The sequence below is a fragment of the Triticum dicoccoides genome, chromosome 6B (assembly GCF_002162155.2).
Source record: "Triticum dicoccoides isolate Atlit2015 ecotype Zavitan chromosome 6B, WEW_v2.0, whole genome shotgun sequence".
In the NCBI taxonomy this organism is placed as follows: domain Eukaryota; kingdom Viridiplantae; phylum Streptophyta; class Magnoliopsida; order Poales; family Poaceae; genus Triticum; species Triticum dicoccoides.
In genome coordinates, this window is record NC_041391.1 from 491696075 (window position 1) to 491710469 (window position 14395).

Below are 14395 nucleotides of genomic sequence, written 5' to 3' on the forward strand. Positions count from 1 at the left end.
AACACCTCAATACGAACGCAAGGAAAAAATCTCGCGCGCTTTTTTCGTGGCCTTGCTCTCGTTTGGAGGTTTCTGCTACAGTACTACGTTGCTCATAATCCAGGGAAAGCACAGTGTCCTTTTGAAACAGCAACGCTACACGTTTTGTTCTGATGATGAGATTACTTTGAAGCTGCGTCCGGACGAAAAGAGAAGAGAAGAGGTGGGCCTCGCGGAAATGATGATCAAATCGGATCACGTCGTGTGAGTTGATGCAAGCGTCTTCCGCTCTCCCGCTTTTCCCCCACAAGATTTGATCTTGCCATCTTTTGGAACGTCCATCCAAAGGCAGAAAGAAAGCAAAGGCGGCCTCTTTTGCCAAAAGCCAGCCAGCCCCCAGGGTCCCCTGGCCTGCGCGGGCCACGGAGAGCAACCGCCCACGCTTGCGACTTGCGAGAAAGAAATTTCGTTTCGCTCCCATGCCCGTTCGCGTGCTGCGGTGCCCAATATTTTGGCTGCTGCCAACCCGGTGCGTGCTGTTGCTGTTGCTGTTGGCCGTTCCATCCAATCCAACATGTTGCAGCGCCGGACAAGCCCAGAATCCCATGAAAAGGGGAGAGAACGGAGGGATTGTTGATTGGAAGGAAAACATTGCATGCATCGAGAATTCATTGATCGTCCGCATGACGCATATATACAGGTATAGGGTAGACCGACCTCTACTTGTCTTCCAAGACATACAAATATACAAGGGAGAGAGGAGGTACAATGGTCTAAAAGCAAAGCCCTAGTCCTATACATGTACGATAGACAACGTATGTTCAACACCCCTCGTAGTCGAAGCGTCACCGGAGACGCAGAGATCGGACCGAAATTCCACAAAGACGGAAGTCGGTATCCCCTTTGTCACAACATCGACGAAATGTTGAGCTGTAGGCACATGTAGAACCCGAATGCGCCCAAGCGCCACCTATTCTCGAACGAAGTGAATGGCAAGCTCAATGTGCTTCGTTCGGCAATGATGAACAGGATTAGCGGAGAGGTAGACAGCAGAGACGTTGTCACAGTAGACGGTCATGGCCTTGTGAACCTCACAAAGCAGCTCCTGAAGCAACTGATGGAGCCAAGAGCACTCCGCAACAGCATTAGCCACAACGTGATACTCCGCCTCACCACTCGAGCGAGATATCATAGGTTGTCGCTTGGACGACCAGGAAATCAGCGAGGGCCCGAGATAAACAAAGTAGCCTGACGTGGAGCGGTGCGTGTTCGGGCAGCCAACCCAGTCATCGTCGGAGTAGGCGACGATGTCGGTGGAAGCGGAGGCAGCCAAGGTGAGCCCCAAGGTCATAGGGTTGTGTATGTATAGGAGGATACGCTTCACCAGAGTCCACTGGGAATCACGAGGAACATGCATATGAAGGCACACCTGCTGAACAGCGTACTGCAGATCAGGACGGGTGAGCGTCAAGTACTGGAATGCACCGACGATGAAGTGATAGAACGCAGCGTCAGGTGCGGTAGAGCCCTCCAAAGCAGAGACCTTCACCTTGGTGTCAACAGACGTGGAGGCGGGCTTGCAATTAAGCATGCCGACTCGCTCGAGCAACTCGTGAGCATACTTCTGCTGATGCAGAAAGAATCCATCAGTACGGTGGACCACCTCAATGCCGAGGAAGTAATACAGGGCCCCCAAGTCCTTGAGGGCGAACTCATCACGAAGACGAGCGGTGAGCTGCTGAAGAAGTTCGGGAGGGGATGCCATCAAGATGATGTCGTCGACATAAAGCAGCAAATATGCGATAGAGGCACCCTGATGATAGACAAAAGGAGAGGCATCAGACTGAGTGGTGAGAAAACCAAGTTGCTGGAAGAAGGCCACAATACGTTGGTACCACGCTCGGGGCGCCTGCTTCAACCCGTAGAGAGAACGGGAAAACAGACCCACGTGTCGGGTGCTCGGCGTCGGCAAAGCCAGTAGATGACTCACAGAACACCTTCTCAGCAAGATGACCATGCAGGAATGCGTTGGAGACATACAACTGATGAACGGGCCACGCACGGGAGACCGCCAACTGCAGCATAGTACGAGTCGTGCCTGGTTTGACAACCGGAGCAAAGGTGTCGATGAAGTCCACGCCGGCACACTGTCGGAAGCCACGAACCACCCAACGAGCCTTGTAGCGCTCGAGAGAACCATCCGGACGTGTCTTATGGCAGAACACCCATTTGCCACAGATGACGTTGGCGTGGGGAGGCCGGGAAACAAGATGCCATGTGCGGTTATGCTGCCATGCTTCGAAACACGTATCGCAGCGAGCCATTGTGGATCACAAAGGGCTGCACGAGCAGTGGAGGGAATGGGTGATGGCGAGGTCATCGACGCGGCGCACACATTCTCACCAGAAAGTGTACCGCGTACTAGGACGGTGGACATCAGCGCGCCCGAGTCATCATGCCGGGTGGTGGTGCTGGAGTGGCTGGTGGAGACGATGGACCAGGCAAGGACGGAGGTGAACCTGTCGGGGAGGATCCGGCGGCCGTTGCGGCGCTAGAGGACAAAGTGGACGGGGCGGCCTCGGTCACCGCACCGGAGGTCTACGCGGCCGGGGAAGCAGCAGGAGAAGCCACTGAAGGGGGGGGGGTGATAATCCCCAAATACAGGGAATCATCGTAGCAATTTCCAAAGGTGGAAGTGATAAGCATGGAGTGTCGAACCGACAAGGAGCTAAATGTAAGATCAATATTCTCTCAAGTACTATCTGCCACTGATACGACTCTACGTACACCGAACGTTTGCTTCCAATTAGAAACGAGAAATAAAACTATGTTGTGGGTATGAAGAGGATAACTTTGCATGATATGGGAGAGCTAAAATATAAAAATAGGTGCTGTTATCATAAAGTTAGAATATATTACTAAATATTATAAATAGCGAGTGTGGAATAATGAAGGGTCGGTGTGCGGAATTATCCTAGGCAATTGTTAACAAGATCGATAATCACTATTGCAATTTCATATGAGGGAGAGGCATAAGCTAACATACTTTCTCTTCTTAGATCATATGCACTTATGATTGGAACTCTAGCAAGCATCCGCAACTACTAAAGATCATTAAGGTAAAACCCAACCATAGTATTAACATATCAAGTCCCCTTTATCCTATACGCAACAATCCCCTTACTCGGGTTTATGCTTCTGTCACTCAAGCAACCCACTATAAGCGAATCATGAACGTATTGCAACACCCTACAACGGGAATCCCTCATGCTTGCGCGACATGGAGGGCACCATAGGACGGCACCAAAATAAAACATACAACTCATACCAATCTAGATCATCAATCAACCCAAAGACAAAGGATATCTACTCAAAACATCATAGGATGGCAACACATCATTGGATCATAATATGTGGCATAAAGCACCATGTTCAAGTAGGGATTACAGCGGGATGCGGGAGAGTGGACCGCGTAAAAGAGATGAGGATGGTGATCTTGATGAAGACGATCACCGCGGCGATGATTCCCCTCCCGATGGCTCCCCGGCGCCACCTAGAGAGAGGAGGAGAGGTTCTCCCCCTTGTGCTTCCTCCTCCATGGCCTCCCCCCTAGATGGGGAGAGGTTCCCCTCTGGTCCTTGACCTTCATGGCAATGATGGCCCCTCCGAGATCCTTCCCCATGGCCTCTGGTGATGATGGCCCCCTCCGGCAGGGTGCTAGAGAGGGCCTAGATTGATTTCTCGTGGCTACAGAGGCTTGCGGCGGCGGAACTTATGATCTAGGTTTCTTTCTGGGGGTTTCTGTATTTATAGGAAATTTTGGCATCTGTTTCACGTCAGGGGGGTCTCCGAGTCGTCCACGAGTAGGGGGGCATGCCCAGGGGGGTAGGGCGCTCCCTCCACCCTCTTGGACGGCTCGGGACTCTTCTAGTCCATCTCCGATGCTCCGTGGGCTTCTTCTGGTCCATAAAAAAATCGTCAAAAATTGGCATGTCAATTGGACTCCGTTTGGTATTCCTTTTCTGTAAAACTCAAAAACAAGGAAAAAACAGAAACTGACACTGGCCTCTAGGTTAATAGGTTAGTCCCTGAAATCATATAAAATACCATATAAATGCATATAAAACATCTAAGATGGATAATATAAAAGCATGAATACTTCATAAATTATAGATATGTTGGAGACGTATCAGGGGGCCACCCGAGGAGGCCGTGTCGAAGGCCGCAGGGGCGGGCGCGTCGGGATCCTGACCGTGTGCAGTGCCTGAAGGGGCAGACGCGGCCCGGGGTGCAGGAGCGAGTGGCCTGCCCGGGGGAACAAGCCGCTCCCGAGCCGATTGCCATGCTATGACAGGCGTATCGAGGATTGTCGTCGAGTCCGCTGCAGGAGGTGGTACCTAGTGAAAAGGAAAAACTAGCTCATCGAAGTACACGTGCCATGAGGTGTAGACACGGTGAGAGACATGATCATTGCATCGGTAACCTTTGGTGTTGGGAGGATAGCCTAGGAAGATGCAGGCGAGGGAACGAGGTGCGAGTTTGTGTGGCATGGTAGATGCGATACTAGGATAGCAGAGACACCCGAATGTGCGAAGACCCTCATAGGACGGAGGAGAGCCGAAGAGAAGCTGATGGGGAGCATAGTTCCAACGGGGACGAGACGTACGAATGTTAAGGAGTAAGGTGGCGGTGGCGAGGGCATCCAACCAAAAATGAGGGGGTACATTAGAGTGAAAGAGCAATGTACGGGCACAGTCATTAAGAGTGTGAATGATGCGTTCAGCACAACCATTTTGTTGAGAGGTGTAAGGACAGGTTAGGCGAAAGATGGTGCCGTGGGAGGCAAGGAGGTTACGAATGGCAACATTATGGAATTCTTTTCCGTTGTCTGTTTGGAGTGCGAGTATAGGGCAATTGAATTGTGTGGTGACATAAGAATAAAATGCTGTGAGAGTAGCTAGGACGATTCGATTTACGACGAAGAGGAAATGTCCACACAATATGAGAGAAGCCATGTAAAAGCACAATATAATATAGATAACCCGTATTACTCGCAACTGGAGATGTCCGCACATCACTATGAAGTAATTGAAACGAAAAAGTAGAAATAGTAGTGGATGCACTAAATGGAAGGCGAACGTGCTTCCCGAGACGGGAAGCATGAAAAATATGATTGTCTATCTTAATACATGAAAAGGAAAAACTCCTAAGTATCTGACGAAGGACGGCGGAGTTGGCATGACACAAACAAGCGTGCCATAAATCGTCATCCTGCTGCAAGAAAACAAGACGCATGAGCTTGTTATCGGTGAAGAGCACATTGATCTTTCTCCACACGGTGCACGCATCGTCATCCTCAGAGACAACCGTGTGGAAGATGTCACTCGAGATGGTGAGGTAGAACCACCGAATGAGCGTGGCCTTGATGGTAGACCACTCGGGGTCGGCCGCCATGACCTCGCTGTTGACGGAGCCATCGATGTACTCGGTGAGGTAGTACTCGCGAAAGATGAGGTTGAAGTATGTCTTTCACGCGTAGTAGGAGGAGCTAGATTGATCTAGCTTGATGGGAACACACTCATGGATGCAGACGTCGCGGATGTCGGCGGCGGAGGGAGCATCCGGTCCGACGAAGGGGTTGGATGCACCAGAGATGGAGGAGGCTGGAGAGTTCATGGCAGCGATGGATGGTAGGGTTTGGGTGGTGCGGCGGCAGTAGAAGGCGGCGGTGTTTAGGGTTAGGGTTTAGTGGGAGGGATAGAAGGGGAGGAGGCAGCGGCGGTAGAGGTGCGGGCGGCTGCGGGAGGAGGGGGAGGGGCGGCGACGGCTAAGGGACGGATGCGGCTGTATGGTGCGGCGGCGACGGGGTTGGGCAGAAGCGAGGAGAGGATCGACGTGCTAAACTGATACCATGTTGATTGGAAGGAAAAATTGCATGCATTGATTATTCATTAATGGTGTGCATAAGGCACATGTATAGGTACATGATGGACCAAACTCTACTTACCTCCCAAGACATACAAATATATAGGGAGAGAGAGGAGGTACAACAGTCTAAATACAAAAGCCCTAGTCCTATACATGTAGGATAGACAACCTATGTTCAACAGGGGTCAAATCAAACCACGTTCGCAAAGCTGCATATGGAGCCGCGTCGAGTTCGGGTGAGGAGGTGATCTGTCGTTTTTTTTTGGATGGCTGTTGTGGTGGTGCCAGAGGCAGATGACGGATGTTGGTGTCACGTTTAGTGATGTTCTACTATCTTTTCAATTTTGTCATGTTGGTCTTTACGTAATTTGTAATTTGATCTTTATAATGTGAATGAGACACATATTACCATGAACAAAAATCATGGGGTGTTGTGTGCACGGGCACAGCGCACGCACCGCCAAGTGTGGACGTGGTGGTCCTTCCTCGTGGCCGCCGTACGTACACGGTTTTGCAGATGGTGCGTATGGTGTACTACCATTTCCCTCCCCCGCCCGCCTTGTGTCAATCGGTGTCGTCGTCCTACAGCCCCCACTATCTGTGGGCGGGTTTGGATTGGCAGAGAACGCCATGATGTGCAGTTGTGCGCGGTAGAGGTGTGGACCCCCGGCGCCAAGCGCGCCCACCTTCTGGCCTTCTCCCCGCCAAACTTGCAAGTGGGCCGAACAACAAGGGAGGATGGCAGGCTCGACTCGCACCTCTCGGTTCGGCTGGCGCATCACGAGGCCGTGTCTTGGAGTGTGCCACATGGGGGGTTTTTCAGTTCAGCGCATCCGTGCAAACTTCAAACTCTTTCGAGATTTATCCAAAACGTGTCGACTGCAGTTGTGATGAATAGACTATTTGTACAAATGCCCCTGCGTTGTAACGGGCAAAAAATAAATACAAAGCCTGCTCCATGTGCCATCACGAGCCATTTCTCATAGCCAGTTATGATAAACATCGGTAATAATGTTACACTCTTATTGTTGTACGGAGCCTAACTTCCTTTGTCTATTGGAATAGAAGTGGTGCATGAAATAGTTTGTCTTTTGGTTTTATGTTTTGCTTTTCGGAAAAACACAAATATTTCTTTATTTTTTAAGAAACTGAGCATTTTTTATTAGAATTGGAACATGTTTCGAAGCCGAACATTTTACGAATACATGATTTTCTTAAGTTTTTTATTGATTCTGTGAACAATTTTAAATGTTTTTAAATCGTAAACTTTTTGGGAATTTTCAGCATTTCTTAGAAAGTGTGAACATATATAAAATATAAATATTTCTTTTCAAACCTATAAAAATTAGAAACGTTCATTTATCTTAAAAAACACACGCTCGGTGCCGGTAATTAAAAAAATGATTGTTGGTGTCGGCACCGTGGAGTATAGAGTTAAAAAAAAAGTCGTAGTGGTGTACTTCGATGACACCTCCTTTAGCATAGCACTATTACCGGATTGAAAAATAGTGGTGTATTTAGTTTTAGTGGGACATACCGATGATGGAATGTTCTATACTATTTGAGAGTTAAATAACTAATTCTAAAGTTTTTATTAGAATTTTGAAAACATTTGAATGCAAACAGATTTTTACTATGTTGGATTTTTTTTAGAGATAGTTGTTCGTTTGTTTGGAAGATTTTATTTGTTTTCATTATGCACGAATGTCTTGTGTAAATAAATGTGTGGTCATATCACCCTTTGGCTAAAATAAGTGGAGCCAGCATAAAATTCCAAATGGGCATAAGGCACAATAGAGACCTATAAAGAGTTCATTCTATATGTTAGATATGTATTTTAGGTACATCTCGAAAATGTAGACTTTTAGTGAGTGAAGTGTGTAACTCGCAAGCTCCCTTCTTTCCACGCACACACCTCCCCTTGGTCGGGATTATCTTCTCGTCAGCTCCTTCTTTCCTTGCACACACCTGCTCTTGGTCGCCCCGGCTTGTTTCTCTACGTATCTTATCCTCGCTCTCTCACTTTTCATTCCTTGTAAGTGGGGGAGAGCTATAACAGCCTGAGACTGATTATTTTCATGTTTATTATTTTATTGTTTGTTCTATGTTATTTTTGCATTGCATCATGTCATTAAATTTTGCAACACAAACATTTAGACCGAGGGAAATGCAGTGATTTCTCTTTAAAACATATATAAGTCTCATCATATTGTTAGGGAGCTATAATAAAATATTTCATTAATTTGGAATTAACCACAACCCACTTGCAATTTAATTCCTTTGATGTACGTCAAAGTAGCCGTTTGCCAAATTTCACCTCGGTTCGAATTTATTTGACTTTTCAAATAAATTCAAAACCTTTCTTTGTTTTTCTTCGTTTCCTTCCCTTCCAGGCCGGCCCCTCTTTTTCTCTCTCCGTGGCCTTCCTCCAGCCAGCCAGTAGGCCGCGCTCCTAATCAGGCCCAAGGCCCAGCCAAATCGCTCCTTACTTAACCCTAGCGATCGGGAGCTCCTCCCAATTGAACCCCATCTCCTCATGTCAGGCGCTCTCGGCTGCGAAGCATTGGATTTGCATGCATCAACGGGTGAGATAACCGTGCCCTAGGTCGTCATCCTCCTTCCTTCTTCAACGTAGGTTAGCCTCCTCGTGATCGCCCTTGGCCGCCCCATCGCAGCTCGTTGGGGCCGCTCGCTGCCGCTGCTCGCCGGGGCTGTTACCGGATGCAGCTCTGCAGGACCGGACGAAAGAAAGTCGTCCCTAGCGCCGCATGCCTTTGCATCTCGACTTATCTCCCCACCCTTGGTTGCAGGACCGCTGGGTGAGGGTTCCAGGATTGCCACCAGCCGCCGTCATAGCTCGCCACGCGCCCGTCGCAGCACCGCCACGCAGTTCCGTCGTCATCGCTCGCCATTGTTAGCCAACCATTCTCTGTTTGAAGCTTTTTTAGAAGCGGGATGCATCTTTTCTCGAAGTCGGTTGCAGGTTTTTGCAGCTATGCGGTGGCCGACCTCCAACTACCTGTTCTCTATTTGAAACATTTTTTAAAGCCGGTTGTAGCTTTCTCGCCGCCGGTTGCAGGTTTTTGTGACTGCGCAGTGCCCGACCTCCAGCTACGCCGTATCTAGTTGAAGCTTTTTTCAAAGTCGGCTGTAGCTTTTTTGGTTGTCAGACGTAGCATTTTTCAGTGCTGGTTGCATCTCTAACACACGTCCGTCGAAGCCCCTTCTTTCCATGGTTCCAGCAAAAAATGCCACCAATCGTAGGATTTGGCGTTGATGGTTGTATCTCCGATGTGCACCGGTTGTAACACCTACTTTCTCTTGTCAGTGCAAAAAAGTAGCGCATGTAGCAATTTACGTCGTTGGTTGCAACTTCGTAAAGTGCCGTTAACAGGTTCACTGTAGCCGGCTGAAGCATCCCGTGTAGCATATCGGCGCCTGCAGGTTCACTGGAATGTGGTGCCACCGGGCAACAGTTCACGGCGGCCATGCTGGCTGTCAATGATGGCAGCTCTCTCGGGCATCGGTTGTAGCTCGCGTTGAGAAAAAAGCGAAGCTCTGTATGGGCACATCCATGGCGATTGTTGCAGCATCGACCTCACAGCGGTGTGTGCGCGAGCAACAAGGTGTGCACTGATACATCTCCAACGTATATATAATTTTTGATTGTTTCATGCTATTATACTATCAATCTTGGATGCTTTATATGCATTTTTATGCTATTTTATATTATTTTTTGGACTAACATATTAACCCATTGCCCAGTGCCAGTTCCCGTTTTTTTGCTTGTTTTTGGCTTTTCAGAAAATCAGTATCAAACGAAGTCCAAACATGATGAAACTTTCAATGATTTTGTCTGGACCAGAAGGGACCCTAGAAGGTTCAAGGGGAGGCCAGAAGACCTATGGGAGAGCCACTAGCTCATAGGGCGCGTCCCCTGAGCTCGTGGGCCCCACACAGCTCTGTTTGGCCTAATTCCACCTGTATAAATTCACCAATATTCCCAAACCAACAAAGAGCCACCCGTAACACTTTTTCCGCCGCCGCATGCTTTTGTCCTTCCGTGATCCCATCTGGATGCCTTTTCTGGTACTCTGCCGGAGGGGGAATCGGTCACAGAGGGCTTCTACATCATCCTTACTGCCTTTCGATGTTATGTGAGTAGTTCACCATAGACCTATGGGTCCATAGCTAGTAGCTAGATGGCCACTTCTCTCTCTTTGATCTTCAATACAATGTTCTCCTCGATATTTTTGGAGTTCTATCCAATGAATCTTCTTTTGCTGTGTGTTTGTTTCGATTTGATGAATTGTGGGTTTATGATCAAATTATTCATTGAAAGTAATTGATTGTTTTCTGAACTTTATTATGCATGATTGTTATAGCTTTGTATTTCTCCCTGATCTATCCGTTTGGTTTGGCCACCTAGATTCATTTATCTTTAGTGCGAGAGGTGCTTTCTAATGGGTTCAATCTTGCGGTGTCCTCACCCAGTGACACAAGGGGTAGCGAGGCACGTACTGTATTGTTTCCATTAAGGGTAAAACAACGGGTTTAATCATATTACTCGAGTTTACTTTGTCTACATAATGTCTTCTTGCTTAAAGCGTTACTCTGTTTGTCATGAACTTAGTACCATATATGCATGATGGATAGTGGTCGATTGGTGGAGTAATAGTAATATATGCAGGCAGGAGTCGGTCTACTTTCCATGGATGTGATGCCTATATACATGATCATTGCCATGATACGTCATAACTATGCACTTTTATATCAATTGCCCAATAGTAATTTGTTTACCCATCGTATGCTATTGTTTGGAGAGAGAAGCCTCTAGTGAAAACTATGCCCCCCGGGTCTCTTTCAATCATATTATAAAAACTAAAAATACCTTGATGCCATTTATTTACTTTTATTTTTTTGAAGTTTACCCATCTTCCTATACAAGATTTGATCCTTGCAAGTACGAGTTCAAGCGGATTGATACTAAATATGCCGCCTCGTAGTCTCTTATTTTCCTTCACGGAGTCAGCCAGCTGGACCCGAACATCTTTTAGTTCCACGCCCAGCTCGGTGTTGGAATCCTGGAGTTTTTTTCTCCTCCCTGACCCGTGTCAGTATACGTTCGCCCGCGGCCAGTTGCCTTTGGGCTTCTGGACCTCCCGCTTGTGCGACTTCCGGTGCCTCTCCCGGATAATGTGACGACTCTCCCATAAGATATGCACCTGTATTAATAATCCAGGTATATGATTATGTTTTCTCGATGGAGGGTATCATTACCAGACACTGCCTTCTTGGATTTCTCTAGTTCGACGGTAGCAGCAGCTAGCTGGGACCGACACTTTTCCAGCTCCTGAGACAATAAGTTGTTCTTCTCTGTGAGCACATGGATATGCAATGATCCTCAAGTCAGTTGCATCAACTGCTTCAAGTCTCGGGGGCTACTGGTATGTAATTATCAGAATTGTACAAGTGTGTACTTACCCGCATATCTTTCAAATATTGATCAGTGGCTCTGGTAAGCCCATCTCGAGCAGCTCAGATGTATGCATCACCCGAGCTGAAGGCGTTGAATGCCTCTTCTGAAAACCGGGGTCGCGAAGAGCGGCCTGCCAGCGCTGAAGATTCATGGCGCTTTCCACTTCAGAGTTTGTGATGGATACATCATCCGAATCCTATGCAGAAGGACAATCCGGTGTCACTCCCATGTCAGCCTCGGTCCTTGAGACAGGGTCTGGAATCCGGCTGGTAGAGGCATGACCGGCAGGATCCCCGGACATAGTCTGGCGAATGCTTTTCCTGATAAGACACAACGGATAGTGTCACACTTCAATGTGACAGCCAAGGAGCATATTTAAAAAACCATACCTCTTTGATGAAGGCTCGGCCGTGTTTTTATTTGCCTTCCTCTTTGAAGGCCTGCCCGATGTAGGCGCCGCTCTCTTGTGAGTCGCCTCAGGTGCAGCATGGCGCGCCGGTCGCCTCCCCTTTGGAGCACGAGATAGTGCGGTGGGTGAGGCAGAATGAGGAAGTTCTTTCGAAGGAGACGTCTCCTAATTACTTACATGTGAGGCAGGGAGAAGGCCGGGATAGTCAGCGGTGATGGCCACTTTTGTACCGTCATGGCTCACCTGGTAGAACACTCCATCCTCGAGCTCCACGAATATATCTGGATCCTCTTTGAATCCGGGGTCAAGGTCCCGGTTGTGGTCCGCTGGCTGTGGTGCGGGGCTGTGGAGCTCCTTGGTGATCTTCTGCCATTCCTATCACAAATGGACGGATTAATGTTCATGGAAAGTGACTTGGGGAGTAAATTGAGTGGAGTAGTGGGATTGGAACTCACCCAGCTGGGAGGGTTGTACATGGAAAATTCATCTCGGCGCTTAATGCGGATGAACTCCTCTTTCTCCTCTTTGTATAGTCTGGCTAGTATTTTGGCCAAAGCCGCGGGGGTATCCGGACCCTTTCGACCGCAGCGGGTGGCGTCATCTTCTCCGTTATAGTGCCACATGGGATGCCCTCTGTATTGAGTGGTTGGACCCCCCCGTACTATGGATGTCGCCATAACCTTGACTATTGACAATCCGGACCGGGCGAGCGTCTTTATCTTGCTCATAAATTGACGGACTTCCGTGCTATCTTCCTCCCCGAGGCTTCGAGGGCGCAAGCTGTGGCGTTTCTTCAAAGGAGCACTTGAAAATTCGGGAAGACCCATTTGGACTGGGCCGGGAAGGGAGACGTCCTCAATATAGAACCATTTGGAAGGCCACTCTTCGGATGGCTTCTTCGGCGTGATGGACAGGTATCCAGTCCCGGCGATGCGCCATACCTCGGCACCGCCCACTTGAAATATTGATCCCTCTTGATTACGAGGGACAAGGCAGAATAGTTTCTTCCATAATTCAAAGTGGGCCTCACAACCCAGGAATAGCTCACAAAGAGCAACGTAACCCGCAATGTGCAGGATGGAGGCAGGAGTGAAATTGTGAAGTTGGAGGCCATAATACTCCAGAAGCCCTCAGAGGAACGGATGGATTGGAAATCCGACACCTCTCAACAAGTAGGGAACAAAGCATACTCGTTCCCCCTGGATGGGTTGGGTAAATTCTCCGCCTATGCCCCACCGTCGAAGGAAGCGAATCCGGCTCGAACGGGGATTAGATTTGGGGGGGGGGAGAAATCCCTGTGTCGGCAGCTTCACTAGCTGATTGGGGGATACGGAACACTTTCCCAAATGCCTTTTTTGGGGCTGTGGGGGCGGGAGGAAGAGCTGGGAGCACTAGCCATGTTGGAATGGTTTCTGCTGGCAAGCTCTAAGGATTCCTCGCTTGGTGTGGACTGGATCTGAAGATCCCCATCTCTTCAAATAGACAACTTTCTTACATGGTCAGGGTGGTATGTGCAAAAATGCCCCGACCTCTTGTATTTGCTCAACACGTAGAAGCTGAAATCATGAAGGTTCGGAAGCTGATGAGCGCGACATTAAATTAAAAGCCGGAAACTTCACTTTAAGTCAGGTACTTTGAAGTAATCGGAGAAGGAACTACTATGTCTTGAGCTTGCATTGGTTTTCCTTGAAGAGGAAAGGGTGATGCAACAATAGTAGCGTAAGTATTTCCCTCAGTTTTTGAGAACCAAGGTATCAATCCAGTAGGAGGCTCCTCTAACAAACAAGAACTCGCAACCAACGCAATAAAGGGGTTGTCAATCCCTTCACCGCCACTTGTGAAAGTGAGATCTGATAGGGATAAATATATTTTTGGTATTTTATAATATAGATTGGAAAAGTAAAGATGCAAATAAAAGTAGATTGAAAGCTTATATGATAAGAGATAGACCCGGGGGCCATAGGTTTCACTAGTGGCTTCTCTCAAGATAGCATAAGTATTACGGTGGATGAACAAATTACTGTCGAGCAATTGATAGAAAAGCGAATAATTATGAGATTATCTAGGCATGACCATGTATACACTACAAAAGAAGACACATCCGTGACATTTTGGGCCGAATGAAACTTTTTTCTGTCATACATATGACACTTCTATGACGATAATTGTGACAAAACCCGGTATCATCATAGATGTGGTGGGCTCCTACTTCTATGACAAAAAATCATGACAGAAAATGGGCTTTTCATCCTGGGCGGGCCGGAGACGCAGTTGCATGACATTCTTTGGTCCGTCCATGACGGAAAAAACCATGGTAGAAGCGAGGGCGAGGAAAATTTCGGGGAGTTCCCGGATACGGTGGGTGGTCGGGGCCGAGCGATGCGCGTTTCTCTCGTACATGTACGCGCGTGTGTGCGAGGCGTTGGCTCTAACTGAACCCGAGCGAGGCGTTGGGCTCTAACTGAACCCGAGCGATTGCACTGCAGGCTACGCGTTACTGAACCCGAGCGAATGTTCGATGGCTGTTAAGTGAACCCGATTGAGCGATTCCTTCGCTACTGCTTCTAACTGAAGCCGATCGACGATGCCTCTCTGGATGA